The 12,112-nt window shown below is 44.1% G+C and overlaps 1 non-coding gene across 1 annotated transcript; it reads left to right on the top strand.

The window, feature by feature from the left end:
* Positions 1-10,973: 10,973 nt before the first annotated feature.
* Positions 10,974-11,168, top strand: LOC148224609 (U2 spliceosomal RNA). Its single transcript, XR_015802035.1, has one exon. It is a non-coding gene; the product is annotated as a U2 spliceosomal RNA (small nuclear RNA).
* Positions 11,169-12,112: the final 944 nt, after the last annotated feature.

Genomic DNA, 12,112 nt, shown 5'->3' with positions numbered 1-12,112 from the left:
AGTGTGAGGCTTAATAATACAAGCCTAGAGATGCCCTGAGAGAAGGCAGATGAAGTAAGAGGGAGGAGTTGTTTGGTTTCAGGATTTTATTTAGATGCCTCAGGGCAAAGCATAAAACTTAAATACTTTTTATTCCCAGGCCATCAGGGTCTGAAGTTTTGTCTCAGTTAAGAGATGAGTTTAGGAGAAAAAAACTCTGGAATGAGCATTTCCTCTAAGAAAAGGGTTACAACAATTCCTTTCTGCCAACAAGAAATGAATACTAATGGATGAAAGTGAACAGAACCCCAAACGTTTACTGACAGAGTGCCCACATGGCACAGGAAAAGGTAAATAAATGCTAAATATTGAACGATCAGACCTTACTCTCACACACACATGCACACCAGAACAAAACCCCAAAATGCCAGGGAAAGAAAAAAAAAAACAACAGCGGTTTGCCTTGTGGTGGGTAGAAAGTAGCGTGGGCTTTCAGGGAAAACAAACAAACGAGAAAAAAACCAGGAGATTCAAGCAGCAGTTCGGGCAAACAGATGTGAACCTGGTGAATCTCTGATGACCCCTCTCCACAGCAGATGGAGCAGGTGGGTTTGATGTGCTTTCTCTGTCCAGCTTGCCTTTTTCCAAGATGTGAGGCCGAAAGGGAGCAGCCCCTCACCTTTCCTGATGGTCCCAGCCAACGTCCCCTCTGATCTTGGACCAAAACCGAACTGTCCAGTTCACTCTGAAAAGCCAGAAAAGTATTGCTGCTGCAGCCAAGGCCAGGGAAGGGAAAAACAAACTTCTTGGCCAAGCTAACAAAAAGCCAAGCTAGCCAAGCAAATACCCAGACCACACAGCACGCCCGACACCTGGCAAGTGAGGCTTTGAGAAAAATGAGAAAAGCCCACGGAAAAGCCCAAGGATCCCCCATCCCACCTCCCTCACCTTAAAAATACAGCACCCATTTTTGGGCATAAAGCAGATGATCAGGGAAGAGACTGATCATCATAAACCACCCCAAGACAGGTTTCAATTCAGAACCCTCATCTCATGGTGGCAGTTATCTTTTCCAGCCCATCCCTCTGAAGAATACATTTTGGTATTTGACTGGCACCACATCAAACACTTCCACCTGACCTGAAGTAAAACATTAAGAATCAGATATGGCCAGGATTGAAACATCACCAGCATTATTATAGCAGAAACACTCCCTGATGACATTAACGAGCTCTATACCAGCAGGATAATCCACCCATTCCCTGCAGGCAGTGAGCCAGGTGAAGAAAGAAGATGCTCCAGCTTTTCCTAAGGAACTACTGCAAAGTGAGCCATTATCCACTGACAAAATGTGACAATGGCTAAGGGGGCTGGTGGGCCTGGGCAGGAGAGCTCTCGTGATATTTCACATTTCCTCAGGCAACAGTAACTGCACAGCACTTTTTTTTTGCTGCTGGCATTCAAGAGCCTCCAGAAGAGGGGATTATGTGGTGGGATAAGGCTTGCCTGGCTGTCTGATAAAGCCTAGCTGGAGATAAGGACTCCTTACATGTCTAATTTTAAAACTGCCCCTATCATCCTTTGCTTCTCTTGGTTCAGAGCCAGCCAGTGATACCTAGATATGCAAAAAAAAAAAATCGGGTAAAAGCTAAGAAATTTGCTAATAGGGGCTGAGAACCCACCTCCCCCTTTCTGCCCCAGCCATTTAAATGAGCCCCCAAGGCTTGAAGTATATTGAGATGCCATGCTCTTCCCCTTGAACAGCCATCAGAGTCAGAAAACTGTCTTCCCAGCACAGATGTCAGGCACCTGGGGCTCTAGACCTGGCTCTCCACACACAACACCAATTTTTGGAAAGATAAAGAAGCCTGCAGAATATGCACAAAAGGACTGGGTGGATGGGGTCCTACTCAGCCAGCTGCTTATCTGCCCCAGAATTTGGTCATCTGTGTCTCAAGACTTCCCTGTTACATTATTTAATTTTATTTAGGTTATGATTGAGCATCCCTTTCCAGGGCTTGTGCTACAATATGTGAAAGGATATGCCCAGCCCTGGAGCACATAGAGGCTTCTTCCAATCAGGCATTACTTCCATTCAGAGTCAGAGATTAAACTTAGCCTGTCTGCCCAAGAATTGCCATTGATTTATTTACCCTTGCCTTAAGTGCCATGAAAGGAGCCCTAATGTATCCTTCCCAGGAAAAGTCATCTCCCTGTCCTGGTCAGCTTCAGAGACAGAAAGGTTCATCCCACAATCTCCATCCTCACACTTGCAATACTCAGAGGTATCACATCACTCCTGAACATTATTGCACTGAAGCAAGGAAAAGGGTGATCTGCTGCAAACCTGTACAGCCCTAGTGATGGAAAACCCTGATTTACACCGAGGTGACAACTGCCACCTGCTTTAAAGAGTGGTTTTGAGAACAGCTCAGTCTGTTCTCCATGGCTTGCTTTTACTTTGCATTTTTTGCCACCAGTGAGCAGGGAGAGGGAGAAGGGAGAAGAGGGAAGGAGAGAGGAAAAGGAAAAGGAAAAGGAAAAGGAAAAGGAAAAGGAAAAGGAAAAGGAAAAGGAAAAGGAAAAGGAAAAGGAAAAGGAAAAGGTTTGTTTTTGTGTTTCAGCCTTCTGATTGTTGACAGATTCTTTTACATTTTTTCACACTCTTTCTTGTAAATAATGATTGTTTTGCATTCCTCTTTGGAGGAAGAGAGGATTGATGGACTGTTGATGAGACCTATGGGGTCAGAAGGAATTATCCTCACTGTCCAATCAACAGTCATTGCTAAAATTCTACAAATAGACATGTAATGTAAATAAAGTAGCTTCTTTTCCTGTTTGATTTCTGAGTGACAAAGTGTGAATGTCTTTCCTTTTGTGCCATTAAACCACAGGAAAGGGAAAGGGAGAAAGGAAGATGAGGAGGGGGAGGAGGGAAAAACAAGCACTCAAGGTTAGTAAAGGTATGATAGAGCTGGAAGATAGTAATGCTTTGTATGGCTCAGTTTGGAGAAGTCAGCAAGGACCCTGCTGTATATAAATCCCACCAGGCCTGCCTCCTCATGCTTTGATCAAGTATGATTACAAAAACATGCAAGCCACAAATACCAACTCCCTGGCTATTTCACATACCCCATTAATACCAGGTCCTGAAACTCAGATAATCCCTCATTTGGAGGGGATTGGAGGATTTGGAAAGGAATGGAGGAAAACATTTAACCATCAGAAGGTGCCAGGAAAGCCCCATGGGACATGCCACTCCAGGCTCACCATGTGGTGGTGTCCCCAGCACAGAAGTGAATTGGAGAGTGATGGAGCACAGAGCAGGTGAAGGCAGCAAAGAGGACCTGGATGACCCGAAAATGTGAAAGGTGATGGGATAGAAATTTTGAAATTTCTACAGAAATCAGGCTGATGTGTCACCCCAGCCAGCTGTTATGTGCTGGCTACGGGACACCAAGCACAGATTGAAGAGTCTGGCACATTCATGGTGCAAGGGGTCGTTTGGCACACTGGGGCTTAGAAAGACTTAGCTGCTCTGGTGGGATGCAGTCCTAACTCCATCAGCTTGGGCCCAGGCTGAGCTAGGTCTACAGGAGCAATATTTTGTGGCTTCCAAAATTTTCATTGTCCCGTTTTGGATTTCATCAGGACCCTGCTGTGGCCCCTGGCAGCAGCCAAGGCTTCAGCTTTGAATCACACCAACAGGGCAGCACTTAGTGATGCAGTGGGGATCACAAAACTGAATGTACCTATGTGCTATGCATTTGATCACCAGCATAACTGTTTGCCATTCCTGCAGGAAGGGCTTTTATCCACAGGTCTTCTGCCCCCAAAAGATCTTTTCAAACACACTCACACAATTTCAGCAGAAACTGAATCCAAAGCAACATAAAAAAAGCAGTCATATATCCGCATGAGTAGAGAAACACAAAGTAATACATTCACAAGAACAGAAGAAACTCATTGATTTGGAATTACACTTTCATTTATAACTTTCCCATGCAACCTTCGAAAGAAAACCAGATTGCAAAGAATTGTGTCATGCTGACAAGTACCTAAAAATGTGTCTGCTTCTCCAAATGATCCCTCCAACTTAGTTTGAAAAAAAAAAAAACAACAGGGTATTTGGGGAACAGTTATGCCACAATTTTCCACCACTATTTTGGCACAAACTCAAGGCTTGTCTTCTGATGGCTTCAAAACTTTCATTTTAACCTTTGAAAAGCAGCCCCAAAGCAGACTTCCAGCTCACATGGCCCTTCAAAAAGTCAGCCTCAGACTGGTCCTTCAGAGCATTTCCTGAGGGAGATACATTTTGCCTCCTCTCATTCTTACTGTCCAGTTCTTTATTTCTTATTTTGGTCTACTCTCCAGATTTACCATGCTCTATACAACAGAAAGCTTCCTTTGACTGATGAACAAAGTGACATTTGTGCATGAGAAAAAACCCCTTTGGGTTGTTTTGCAGTCAAGGAGGCTACAGGAGACCAAAACTAGCTATTGATTAATATGATGGAGCCAAACCCAGAGTCCTTTCAAATCCCCCTGGTTTTCCATTACATTCCTTAATGAACCCACAGGATGGTCATTTTTCCCCTGTCATGCTTTCATTTTCAGACCTCGTAAGACAGTTTGCAGGGGGGGAGGCGGGAAGGGAGAGGGAAGTGGTTTAGGTTTTTTTTGTTGTTTTGGGGGTTTCTTTTTGGTTGGCATCCCCCATATGTCTTCTTTCAGTCAATGTGAACCACCACAAGTCCCCAGTCCTCCACCCCAATATGACCTGGATCCAGCTTCTGGAGTCTAATGCAGCACTAACAACAAGGACTGAAGGCTGAAATCCCTACTGCCCAAAGCAAACACAGCCTGGCACAGATTTTGGCATAGATCTGCAGTGCAGATTTTCATGCAGAGAAAAAAAGAAGGCTTCTTTCCTCACCAACTGCAGAGCCTTTTCGTGGTCATCACTGCATCTGCTCAGAAAGGTTAGCAGCACTGAGTGGAACCATGTTCAGGGTCACATTTGTCTTTATAATGCTTAAAAAACAATAAAGTCTGTCTTTCCTTTGCAGCCTGGACCTTGGAGCACTCAATGCCAAGCTGCAACAGGAAGAAACAGAAGACGACATGGGAAAATTGGATCATGCAACAACAAAAAAATATTAAAATTACTAGTTTCAAAGCCAGCACGGATATGGGGTGGCAATGGGATTTGGTCTCTGCAAGGATCATTCATGGTGGGTCCAATTTCATGTTTCCACACATAAGGAGCTTGATTGGTTTCCCAGTCATTGCCTTTACTGTCTTCATCTGTTTCAACGCTTTGACAAGACAAGCTGTAAAGAATCCCTAAAAAGCACTTTGGGGAACAACCCCTTCCTTTTAAAATAAGACCAACAGAAAATAGACTGTGAGTAGCAATTCTGCCTCAGCAAGATGAATGGATCAAAATTCTCCCAGGTCTTTTCCAGCTCTCACTCCTGGGAGACTTGAGCCTACATCCCAGATGCTTTATAGCTCTCAATGAGTCCCATGCCATGGAGTCACATACATCTACCCTGGCTGAAGGTTTGGACCTTGTGTTGGACCTGGCTGAGAAGCTTTAAAGCACTTCACAACTTGTTGGTGTCACCACAGATGAGTGGGTCACGGTCATCCCTTGCTTTTTGGGATGGTGAGGTCCCCTCCATCTTATAGTCCTCATTAAAATCTTTCTGTGTCTTTCTCAGTCTTATTTTTTTCCTGGGGTAAGTGTTGATGGTGCATATATGAGGCCCACAAAAGCAGCAGGAAGGGTATTACACCTTGTGCATTGAGTTGCAGAGGGAATTTCCTTAGCTATCCCCAAAGCTGAAGAGATAGGAAAGATAAATGTGAAAAGCAATATGTAGGGAGACAACCTTGGCAATCAGACCACCCCATAATTTTGTAATGTGAGTTGTGAAAACCTATTGCATAAATAAATCCTGCAATCCTCTTTTTTATAAGGAAATTGAACAAAGTGAAGCTTTTGAGATACCAACTAAAAAATCCGCCTGAGGTGCAGTAAATATGCCATGGATTTCTTTCTCTTCCTACCTCTGCTCCTGATTCTTTCTGTGCCAGGCATTGCCCTACTAAGCATTTCCTCAATCCTCTGAGTGTGACTCTGCTGTAAGACCAGGGGTGCACTATCAGCCCCTCACATCCCAGTGTCAGTCATTCCATGTGCAAACCCTAAATGTTATCCCCAAGAGCAGTCATTGAAGCCAGATCCAAGTGACAATGAAGGAAGTTCCAGATAATTTACTGAATTGAACATATTCCAGAGGTGCATCCTCAGACGAGGTGCTGTGGCTGAGCCCCTTCACCTGAACTCCCAGATACCTTTCTTCACACACATCTTTATTTATATTTCCCCTGATTTCTGTCTCAGCCCAGTACCTTTGCCAATAGGTCTCATTCTCCTTCTTTGAAATCTCAAAGGGGACAAGGCTTTATATGGGTGATGGTGAGAGGCACTAAAAAGATCATTTGGGTATTCTGAAATATTCCACAGCTTAAATCAATCAAAGATTTACAGTGGTTGTACCAAAGAGGGCACTTGTTTGGATTTGAATGTCACTGAATTGTACTGAATGGAGGCAAGGAGGGAAGAGGGACTCATCATGAGCGTACACTGATACTTGTTCCCAATTTGAGGAGCTCCCTGACTTCGGTGCTACACTCACCTGCCCCTACTCATGCCAGATCAAGCTGTTTTGTATCAAGATTCCCAAATCTAAGGTCTTCTCTAGGTCACCAGGTTAAGCTGTGTATTTCACTACCACAGGGCATGGGGATGGTAAAAGCAGGGCTTTATCTTGGTCTGGTCAGAGGAAATAAACCAGCTCCAAGGTGTTTTAATGTGTGTCTATCCATATTCATATATTCCTGTGCAAACACAGGAAAGAGCTGCAGCTCATACCTAAGCACAGTCCAATGAGCACCCAAACTCTGGTATGTATATTGGTCACACATGTTAGAGATATTATTTCCTCACAGATAAATTATTTTTGATTTTCTGCTAGCTGCTGAATGCTTTCTTATTTTTGAGAAAGGGTTAAGACTTTATTTTATCCAGATGAAGAGTATTAAACAAGACCATAGGTGGTGGATATTTTTCTCAAAAGACTTTCCAGGCAGATGTCTCGAGCTTGTCCACTGCACTAAGATCAACAAAATGGGCTCATTCTATTTCCTTTCCAACTCTTATAGTTGTACTTGTGTTTGTGCTCTGGAGTCTTTAAGCATCACCAGGATAGAAGAGAATGATGCCAAAAGATGTGGAAGATGAAAGAAATAATCCAGGGATGAGGGTGTTAGAAATGTTGAACTCCTTCCTAGAGAGTGTTTATTGTCTTTGTGGACCTGGGAGGGTGCAGATGGGCAATTTAGTGCCCAGTCCAGCCATCAGGCCAGCCAGGTGCTTTGAAGTAGGGACAACACTTTACCCTCCACCCAAGAGCTGTGTGGACTGAGCTCTGCTCTCAGCTGGGCACATCCAGAGCCCTCCTTCACATTTCAATCCACCCTACCCCAGCAGGACCCTGTTTTGACCTCCTGACTGTGCCATGCAAACTGAGCTAAAGTGAGAGAGGCTGCCAGGAATGGATCAAAGCCTTGAGCAAACCCATGTCCTGTCTCAGACTCTGGCAAAGAACAAATGTGTTGGGAGAACTGCAAAAAACCCAGAATAAGCAAATGTGGATCAATAGCAGGAATCTCTTTCTAACTTCCAGCAAATATTGACTTAAACTCCCACAGCAGACATGGACAAATATTGTCTCATCAGACCTTTTGGGAAGATTTAAAATGTCTTTTCAATGGAAAAAGAAAATCTACTCTTATTTGTTTGTTTCTATTCAACTGTTCTGAGTTTTTCACTTCTGAAAAGAAAGCTCAATTATTTTAATTTTAGGTTTCTCTGTTCAGAAATCCTTCCACCTCCCTCAGAGAAAAAACATGACACATTAAAAAGGAAAGAGTGAAAAAGGAGTAAAACTGGAGTTTTGCATCAGATTTGTACTGGAGACTGAAGATTCATTTCCCTTCAGAATCTCTGGTTTTCTTTTTATTGTAAAAGCTAATTATTTTATTTCCTGATGCTCTTGTTATCTGCATAAACATGCACTGCCATGGGTCATGGCATGTTATTATAGTATGTTGAATTTTTCCTGAGGCTGATAATCTCCTAAATAGCCAGTCCTGACATTTAAATATTTGTGGCAAGAAACAGAGAAAATGTATCCAAAACTGAGGCTGGCTGAATAAACAAAGCAAGGCAAAAAATTCTTGAAGCGCAACAAAGAAAAGGCTGAAATAGAGAGAGGAGTTAAGTGGGTTTAACCAATAACTTTTACATCTGTGTCAACCACATATAACACCAGAATGTTCAACTGCAGAAGAGTTAACAATACACACCTGTGGCTGGCAAAGCCATCATCTCATGGCTATTCAGTTCTCATATCCCTCAGCTACTGCTAGGAAATGAGTTTAGCCTCTTCTTTAACTTCCCTGCACCCACCCTTGCCTGTGAATGCCAGGCAACTGTCAACTTCTGCCCCATCCCTTGCTCCATCATATACTTTTTCTCTCCTTCAAATAAATTACCCTCCAAAGGATGTTGTGATGTGTGTGTCAGTCCTATGGCTCAAATTAAAGATTATCAACCTGCATATCTGTATCCAAAAATGACCACAGGATCACAGTGTTGTTTGGTGGGAAATTAATCTCTTTCTACCCACTTTCTGGTAGGTCAGAAGATCACTGTCACCAGCAGCCTTCACTCACTCTTGTAGAGACACTGGGATGACACTAAAACACTGGGAGAGCTGGGGCTGCTCTGCCTGGAAAAAGTTCCAGGCAGACTTCAGAGACCCTGCCAGTGCCTAAAGGGGCTCTGTGACAGCTGGAGAGGGACTTTGGACAAGGGCTTGGAGTGACAGGACAAGGGGGAATGGCTTCCCACTGCCAGAAGGCAGGGTTAGGTGGGATATTGGGAAGAAATTCCTGTCTGTGAGTGTGGTGAGGCCCAGGCACAGGTTTCCAGACAAGCTGTGGCTGTGCCATCCCTGGAAGTGTTCAAGGCCAGGTTGGATGTGGCTTGGAGCAACCTAGGATAGTGAAAGGTGTCCCTGCCCATGGCAGGGGAGTTAGAACAAGATGTTCTTGAAGATCTCTTTGTAGCCAAACCATTTGCTGATTCTATGGAAACAGCACTGCTCCCTTTCCCTGCAGCACATCGCTGCTGGTTAATCCCAGGAGCAGGGGGATTACTGATGGGCTACTGCATAGATGGAGGTACTGGTGAGTGATGATCCTGGGTGAAGAAAGGCTACAACATTGTTGGTGCTCAGTGCACAGAAGGCACATGTCTTCTTCTGAACCATGCCCTTCTCCTGGAGAGGATGGGCAGGGTGATGGAGCAGAGACCATACACATGACACCAGACAGGAGCAGTCAGGTAATCTCGCAGGCGCATCTCTGCGCTGATGAACAACAGAGGCTCTCCACATCTGCTACCCCAGCTGAGGCACAAAGCAGGACAGAAATCTTCACACCAGCTCTGCTCTAAGGGCAGCTCCTGACAGGCTGGGTTTTTGGTAGGGACAACTTTCCTTACACACCAATCTGCTACTGATTCACAGGCAAGATTTCCATCACACCAGCTCTTCTGCAGGTTTGGAACAGGAGCAACAAAATTATCTGGTGGTTATACTCTGCTAGGAAATGCTCAGAGTTGAACAAAGTGTGTTGATTAACTCAAAGAAAAAAAGGAGTTAATTGCAAAGAGGGTGGTAAAATAGTTTTCAGACCTTTTTAGACATATTTTCAATGGAAAAGGGAAAATACTCTTTTTTGTTTGCTTCTATTCAACTGTTCTGAGTTTTTCTCTTCTAATTTCCTATTAGGGAAAAAAAGGAGAGTTTATCACTGGTGAGAAATGGAAAGCATGATAGCTTCATGGAGAAGGAAAGAGGTGTTGTTGCTCAGGCTCTTTTATTTCTTAGTGAAAAAAACAGTGTGAAGAAGAAAGAGAGACCAGAAAAGAGAAACTCATCATATGTCTTCTGACCTCCCAGACTTGAGTCGTACTCTGGGTTTCCCCTATGGAATAAGCCTCCCATCCAGTCCCAAACTGGCACAGAATAAAACAACAACTAAAACACAAAAACTCTAATGCATTTTAATTGTGTTTTAGATTACCTTTGAGCATTGCTATCTTGATTGTGTGTCTTCTGACATTTTCCAGGCTAGATACTTATTTAAACTATTGTGTTATATGGAGGGTTTTTCCAACACTGTTTGAAGACCTTCTCACAAGAGTGCCAGATAGCTGCCAAGGGTCTGGGGGAAGAAATGACACCCACCTGCTGCCTCTCTATGTCTTTATTTATGGTAAACTTTGAGGAGTTGGGCTGAAACCAAGCACCAGGCTGATACCTGACACCACCACTGTGCCAGACTCAGCCTGATTTACACTGGGGAACAAAGCCAAATGGAAATACAACTGTATGAGGAGAAGGAGTTGGAACTGAAGAATATAGATGTATGCAATCAGCCAGTATGTGAATGGAGGTAGTCCATTTCAGAGCAATAATTTTGCTCCTCCTGTACCTTTTTTATGTTAACAGAAAAACCTTCAGTAGCTGCTACCTGCTGTTAAAAACTTCACGTTTTTGCTGTCATGGAAGCTTCTTAATCTGGGACAAGAAAGGCCGAAACGCTGCTTGGGTTTGCATCCAAAATTTCCCATTAATTGATCCCATCCCTGCAAAGGATACAGCTTGATGTTGTATGAAAAGTTCCTAAGATGAGAAGAAGGAGAACTGAAGTGGCTTTACTGTAGCTTTTTCCTTTCACAAGCTCCAGGCTAAGAAATAACAAGACAATGATAATACTGTCACCAGCTGGGTCATCTGCATGCATCCATCCACTCTTTGAAGGGATCATGCAAAAAGAAAGGATGGACTTGGTCTGCCGGGCCAAGTCTAGTATCTGATCTTAAAAGTTTAATATCTGATATGCCCTTAATAAGAGGATTTTATATTAAACAGGCTATATATTTTTATGTTAAACTTTGGGGCATGGGAGTTGGACCTGGGGCTTGGTCTCTGTTTCACACATTGCCTCAGTGTTGCAGTGACTCTGGGAATGGTGCACTGATAGGTTTGAGTTGCACCAAAGGTCAAAGATTAATCTTTCCTTTTACTCTGCTCCCATGAGACCCTGCCTGGAATTCTGCATCCAGCTCTGGGGTCTCCAGCACAAGAATGACATGGACATGTTAGAGCAGATCTGGAGCAGGGACACAGAGATGCTCCAAGGGCTGGAGCCCTCTGCTCTGAAGACAGGCTGGGAGCACTGGGGGTGTTCAGCCTGTAGAAGAGAAGGCTCTGGGGAGAGCTTAGAGCTTCCAGTGATGAAAGGAGTCTTAAAATAGGGGGAGAGCAGCCTTTTTATATAGGCACATAGTGATAGGAAAAGAAGAAATGGTTTTAACTAAAAAAGAGTAATTTTAGATTAAATGTTAGGAAGAACTTCTTCCCTGTGAGGGTGGTGAGGCCCTGGCACAGGTTGCCCAGAGAAGCTGTGGCTGCCCCATTCCTGTGTGTATTCAAGGCCAGGTTGGATGATGTGGCTTGGTTCTAGTGGAAGAAGTCCCTGCCCATGGCAGGGGAGTTGGTCTCTATAGTCAATTCCAAGCCAAGGCATTCTATGACCCCAAGTAATGCACATGCATGGCAAACACAGAAAACACCTTCAGCTGCTCGCTGACAAGCTGGTGCTGGATTCTTTGCCCTTGGGCAGCAGCTAAGGCCAACCAGGCAACAGGAAAAAAGCTGACAGGAACTGCAGACCACATTCACAAAAGGCTTTCTAAGGTTCCACAAGGACTTGTCTTGGTCACAGCAGGCTCTACTGGGTCCTGCATTATCCATCAACACTGCAGGGGGTCTGAGCTCTTGGTGTGTTGGCTTGAAATGTCACGCTGCATTCAGGATGAGATGGCCCAAAGCATGGCACAGCAGTACTGCCAGGACCACAAGGTGTATTGGCTGGATCTCCAGATTAATTAATGTGCTGTGAAATGCCTCGTGGCAGTGCTGAA

Source organism: Sturnus vulgaris, chromosome 2, assembly GCF_052056855.1.
Source record: "Sturnus vulgaris isolate bStuVul1 chromosome 2, bStuVul1.hap1, whole genome shotgun sequence".
Lineage (NCBI taxonomy): Eukaryota > Metazoa > Chordata > Aves > Passeriformes > Sturnidae > Sturnus > Sturnus vulgaris.
Note: the sequence above shows the minus strand (reverse complement) of the source record. Positions and strands in the feature narration are given on the sequence as shown.